A 6,886-nucleotide genomic window follows, 5' to 3' on the forward strand; every position below is an offset into this window, starting at 1 on the left:
GCTATTGTGTTTTACTCACTGGTCCATACAAAGTATATTCAGCAGTCTTGAGCTGAAGACAAAAATCTACTCACTCTGATTTGACTCCTCCAGTAAACATCAGCTTTTTAAAAATGTATGTTTGGTTTTGATTTGTTTCAGCTTCAAGAGAGTGGTTTACAGTCTAAAGGATTATTTAACATCATGTTTTCTTCTAATTAAAAGCCCTTTAAGAACACAGAAGTCTCCCTGCTGAAGATCAAGGCACTCATATTTTCAATCCCACAGTGGTCTCACTATAACAATCCTGGAGCCACATCTCCACTCACATCTGGTGGCTCTGCCTGCAGTTTTAGACAGGGCTCTGCTCTCCCATCCTTTCTATCACTTTCAAATGTTCTAAGGCCAACCCTCCCAGATTTGTCTACAGGCAGATTTAGGCCCTTTGGAGCCCATCTTTTGCAGCATGCTTGGAAAACAAGACCTTTATCCCAGGAGAGAAAGGAAAATAAACGGTTGATTTCATGTGATTGCTTATGGGCTACAAGACCACAAACTACAAGCAGCATGTTTTGAATCATCCAGCCAACATGTACACAATGCACACCCTGAAAGCAGCCTTCACTACCTGCAGCCCATCTGCTCTGGGAAAGATTTTTATACACCTCTATTGTGGTTTAACCCCAGCCAGCCACTAAGCCCTCTGCTTTTGAACCCTTTGCTCACAACTACAATGCTTCCCTCAGTGGGATGGGGAGCAGAAATAGTGAAATACAAGTAAAGCCTGTGGGTTGGGAAAATAACAATTTAATTATTAAAATAAAATATAATCATTATTATTGCTATGAAAAGAGAATTAAAACCCAAGACAGACAGGTGATTCACAATTGCTCACCACCTGCTGACTGATGTCCAGCCCATCCCTGGGCCCTAATCAGCCCCTCCTGGCTAATTTCCTTCTGTTTATATGTTGAGCATGACATCCTATGGCATGAACTTTCCTCTGGATTGTTCCTGGCAGCTGTCCTGGCTTTGGAGCCACACAGCTGCAGGTGCTTCTGCTCACTGGCAGAACATGGGAAGCTGAAAAGTCCTTGACTTTGGGTAAACGCCACTCAGCAACAACCATGTTTCAGCAACTCTGTCCTTAGGCCCAAAATCACATTGCAGTATCAGTTACTAGGACAAAATTAACTCCATCCAAAGCAAGGACAACTTCTCACCTATGTTAAGCTGAGATTGAGGGAGATTTCTTATAGGGGGTCACTGCAGGAAATTTTTTGAGGAATGCCCTTTAGATGCTTTCCCCTAGAGTGTGGCATGCCATTCCTCAGGAAATATTGCCACACAGTCAATCATATGAGGCCAGAGGTTCATCCTTCTCTCCACACAATCAGGTTTTTGGAGGAGGACAGAAGTCAAAGCCTAGCTCAGAAGCATTAAAGCACAGATCTTCTGTGTGCCACTTAAGCAAAGGAGCAAACAATCTATCAGCAGAGCAGGAACATTGAGAGAAGAGCAACAGCCACGCTTCACTGCAGGCCTGGACTGCTTGGAGCCATGCACACACCAGAAATCATCTGGGAACAGAGAAGCTGGTGCCAAGTCTCCACCTGTGCTTACTCAAGACAAAAAGCAGTTGTATTCTACTCTCTCCAAAAAGTTAGGTATAAAACAGGGGCTGAGATCATTCTCACAAGAAACTGGCTCAGAAGCTAAGTTGTATTTCAGGACAGTGACACAGGTGAAGAGGGGCAGCTCCCATTGGTTTGCTACCTTTTCCATAAGAGATTTGCTGCCCTGAGAACAAAGCCCTGCTTTCTTCAGATTCACTGAGCAACTCTTTCACACAAAAAGGAACACTGTGACACTGGACAACAAGCTGGCTGGAGCTGACCACTCCTGCCAGGTGAAGTACACATCCCAGCCATAACACCATTTCCAATTTCCAACACAAAACCCATTAGCATCCAGAAATGTGCTGAACAGAGCAGCAAGTGCAGCTGCCCACCTCCAAGCTGCCCCCAAACCATGAGCCTCTTGAAGGGAGATGCATTTCTCTCCCACAGAGGCACCCCAGACCTGCCATTACCTTAGGAGTGTGTGGGGTGTCACAGAGCTGCAGCTTTTTCCAGGTGATGTGCAGTGGTGTCTCAGGTTTACTCCAGCTCTTGCTCACAGATGGGGAAGACTTCAGGGTGGGACTCATCCAGGCTTTTGTTCTGCTTAGGAAAATCTCACTAAGCTTTCTCTGAGGGGTTTTTGGCAGAGGACTGCTCTCTTGCCATTTCTGGAACTCTGAGCTTCTGGGGGGGCTCAGGCTCAGGGAGTCCTCCTCATTTACACTTCTTTCTTCACTCTCCTCACCACAGCTGGAAAAGTCCAGCCGCTGGATGAACTCATTGTTGTTGTCCCAGTCATCCATGTTAGCACGTGAAACAGAGCAGGTAGAGCTGATACTGGCCTGTTTTGTTAAAGACACAAAGACAGCATTATTTACACATAAACTATCTTCTTGCCTTCTTCATCAAGGCATGAGTTCTGCTGACCACACTCTGCAATCCCACACACACAGAAACCTTGGTCATTCATCAGTGTAACCAGACAGCATTGGTTAGTGAAGAACACCCCAGAATTACCAGGTTCAAAGCCATTCCACTACTGCTCCACTAAAAACAGATTTTTGCTTTTTGCCTTATTGGCATAAATCAGGTACAAATCAGAAGCCACTACCTTTGCCAGTAAGTTTCCAAGAGAGCTCCACCATCCCTTATTCCCATCACACAGGGAAACACATACTAAAGAATAACACACACAGCCTCCACTCACTCTCTTCTACATTAAATTTCTCAACCAATAGGGAGAAAAAAAAATTCCATGCTACATACACCTGTAAAAGCAGAGGGTACCCCAGGGAGTGACCAGATACCCCACAGACAGACTCCCCTCTACCCTGGGCCATTTATAGCCACCCCACCCCTGAGCCAATGCTAATGGGAAACAGCTGGAGCTTGGCAGCACCTGTCCACAGTTTCCTGGTGGATGAGGAATTCTCTCTGGATGTGGATTTGCAGTGCCAACAAGCAGCTCTGCAGGGAGCCTGACTCCCCTCAGTCTGAGTCATCTCCCTGCTCCTGCATGCTCATTCCTTCTCCAGCTTCCTGGGGCCTGGAAGGGGAGTGATGTTTGCTGACAGCCTGTCTGCTCCATAATCCCATCAGAGATCCAGCCTTTGTGGGCTTTACCTTTTACCTGTGCAGCCCTGTGATGATGGGGCCCTGTGCTTCCCCCTTAAATTTGAATTTCACTTCCTGCATTTAGATATGTGTTAGTTTGGGCAAGCATTGCAGCCTGCATGGAGACGTCATTAGCCTAATTTATCATGTACAGATTTATGAATGTGTCATTTATAAAACTTCAGGAGAGAGTCAGGAGCCATACACAGGTCTGGGTACAGTTTCCCACTTGGGGTTTCAAAGGAGAGGAGGGAGGAGCAATGCTGGGATGGCAGCCCCAGAGGTGGGGTTGCTCTGTTCAGGTCAATTCTCCCCTCACTGCAGCTCTTTGTAAAAAAAAAAGAGGAATCTTCTGAGCCTTGGCAACCTGTGATTCACAGTGGGACTAGAGCAAGTGTGGGATCTCAGCACCTCAGGACTGATATGCAGAGTCACTGAGACCACCCTTGGGGGGCTCGGAGGTCCTGGAATGTTGCCAGAAGTGTCTGGTGGCTGGACTTTGATCCTACATGGGAGACGACACCTGTATGAGGATGGGAGGATTTCACTGGGGTAAATGGTGAAGGGATAAGTTAATTAGAGTGTGAAACACAGGGTTTAAGATTTCTGTACAGGGGGGTCTAGAGAAGTAAGATGGAGGAATTGGGGCGTGTCCTGTCCTTCTTCTTCTTCTTCTTGGCCTCCATCTTCTGTGGTGATGTTGGCACTTTGGGATTGGTTATTACTAAAGGTGTACTGGTCAATAAGGGTAAAAGGTATTGGGGAAAATAGGTAAATATTGTATACGTAATTTTGAGTATAAAGATAAGTGACCACCCTGGGGGCTCTCAGTGTGCTCATGGCTGGCTGCTGTGCAGACCTCTGTCGGGCCGAGAGAAAATCTTTTAGATAAAAAACTAATAAACACTGAAGACCGAGAAAAAACCTGAAGCCTCTTCTCGTCCTTTGGAGCACGGGCTGCCCAAGGCCACCCCGAGCCTTCCCGGGTCATTAAAACAGCGAGAAACCAACAAGCAAGTTTTAACTAACTGGGGACAAGGTTACAGCAGCCCTTTTTCCTTAGCCTTGGGGGGAGCTGCCAGAAGGACGTGCAGAGATTGGGAGTGGCTGCAGCCCATAGGAGATGGGTGCCTGGCAGAAGCAGCACCTGCTTTCCTTTGCACTCAAAGGAAATTCCCACCAGAACACACAGGGCCACACTGGGCTCAGCTCTCTGTGCTCTCCTAGCCCATTCCTTCAATGGAAAGTATGGCCTTATGGACTCTGAAACTGCTTGTTAAGACTGTGATGAACAATTCATTTGATACAGGAATTGTTTGTATCCATTCACCAAAACAGCCTCAGGAGGACATGGCAGGAGCCCAGTGCTGCTTGCATCTGGCCCAGAGTTGCAGTATTTTTTGCATCTGGCCCAGAGTTGCAGTATCTTGCAGGCACAGGCTGTTGTTGCCCTGCAGCCTCTCTCAGCCTGACATGCAGCTGCTGCATCTCCCTGTGCCTGATCCAAAGGCCTGGCAGTGCCAGCCCTGGCTGCTGTGTCTGCAGCATCTGGCCAGCTGAGATCCAGGGCCACTTTAGCACTGCTGGGATCTGACTGCATTCATCAGAATTTCAGTACCTGAAGCAGTAAGTTGAAATATATTCATTCTGAAGAAATAATACCTTTAGTCCCCATGACTATGTGTTTTTAATACCCAGAAAGAAAATTCCTTCAGACCAGTTTTCAATCCCGCCTTAAACAATTTTAAAACTTTTCCCCCCCTCTCAGGATTTAAAGGAACTATCCATTGTTCTAAGGAGGGATGTGATATGTAAAGGAGAAAACTTGGACCTGCTGTGTAAAGAGGGCCCAGCTTGTTCATCTTGCATTTTAAAAATAAAAGCTGCCACATTTTCATTTATATTTTTCCTAACTGTTCAAAGACCTGATGACAATTTCCTGAGCCCTCAGCTGGAGGGAAAAGGTGTTCATTTTCTTTTGAAGTACAGTTTTTATTTCCAAAAGGGTAATATTATCTTCTAGCCTAAATAATTTCAATTTTGGTGAAATAATAAAAGAGTAGAAAATGTGGTCTTTGCTTTATGCATGTGTCCCACAAAGAGTGTGCCCTCAGCAGGCCCAGATTGCTGGCCAAAGCCGTATCAATTGCTCTGGTACCCCCAGGTCCCTTGTCCCATGGGTGTTTTCAGCAAAACTCAGAGCTCAGAGCATGATGATGTTTCTCACATCTCAGAGCCAGCACTGGCAGCCCCTGCTCCCTGTCACTGCTTGCTCTTCCCACTGCATCCTGTCCATCATGCTGGGGCAATGCTGGTGTGACTGCACTGCTGAGGGGACCAGGAACAGCTCTGCACCACAAATAGCTTGTGTGGGTCCTGAAGGAATTCTTATTTGGGATTTATTTCCTGCCTGGATTGCTGGGGGACAGACACTTGACATTTGTAGCAGCACTACTGTGGAGATGAAGATAGAAACGAGCTGTCACTTCAGCATCACCAATATGCAAAAATATATTCATCCAAATGAAGATTGGCACTGTCTATACAGTTAAAGCAAAGCATGTGGCCAAGTATTTGCAGAATCTGGCTTTTCTTTACACAGTAACAAAATATTGTGCAAGGTTTGTTTCTTTTTTTCTTTACCAATCACCTTCTATGAAAAACTCCATCTGCTAAAAACCACCTACTCTGGTCTATAGCTCTGCAAAGTAAAGTTGTGCATGGGCTTTGCGAAACAAAATGCCCACTCAGAGTTGGAGCTGTCTGAAATGAAGTTCACAGCAAATGGATGCTAATGTTACCAAAAAAAAGAGAAAAACCCAAACCCCACTGCTGAGGAAACTGGATGATGGGTTTCTTAATGGGGTATTGAGCACTCAGAACTGCTCAACAGGAAAAAAGTTAGACAATTAAGGCTTTTATGACAGTATCTTCCTTTTAATTGTGGCCTGCTTAATTGGGCAAGTCAATTAATCAGAAAGACCTAGGGAACCAAGTTAATCCTAGTGACACTTAATGACATTGGCGGTGGCATAAGGAGGACGGTAATTACAAGAAGTTGGCTGACTGGTGATGCCTTGGTCATGCTTCTGCCCCCATCTTTCAATCTGCTTCTTCCGCCCAGAACTGTTTCACATCCTTCTGTAGCACATACATACATATATGTGTATATATATGTGTGTGTGTGTGTGTGTGTGTGTGTGTGTGTGTGTGTGTTTGTGTGTGTGTGTGTGTACACATACCAGTGTACTGATACTGGACCAGTATCCCTCACTCCTTCACATTTGTGGTTCACAGCTTCCGCCACAGCCATTTGAGGGGTGCGAGCCTGCCCCCGTTGCTCTGCCCAGTTCCCGCGGCTTTCCCAGCAGGACGGCTCTAACGGGGCTGGGGGAGGCGGCTGCTCGGCGTTGCTGTCACAGCTGGGAGGGGACAGGAGGCGGGCGGCTGGCTCTGCCCGGAGCGAGGAGGTGAGGCACGGGCAGGCGGGCTGTCCGCAGCCCCCGAGCTCCTCCCGGAGCCGGCACCGGAGAGCTCCGAGCCGGGATCTCCCCCGGCTGCCCCGGCTGCTCCGGCCCCGCCCCGCCGGTGACACCCCCGTGCTCCCGCCCCTCGCTTCCCGCCCCCCGCCGGTGCGGCGCGGGGGGTGCGGCTCCGCTCGCTTCGGCTCG

The sequence above is a fragment of the Melospiza melodia genome, chromosome 4, assembly GCF_035770615.1.
Source record: "Melospiza melodia melodia isolate bMelMel2 chromosome 4, bMelMel2.pri, whole genome shotgun sequence".
Lineage (NCBI taxonomy): Eukaryota > Metazoa > Chordata > Aves > Passeriformes > Passerellidae > Melospiza > Melospiza melodia.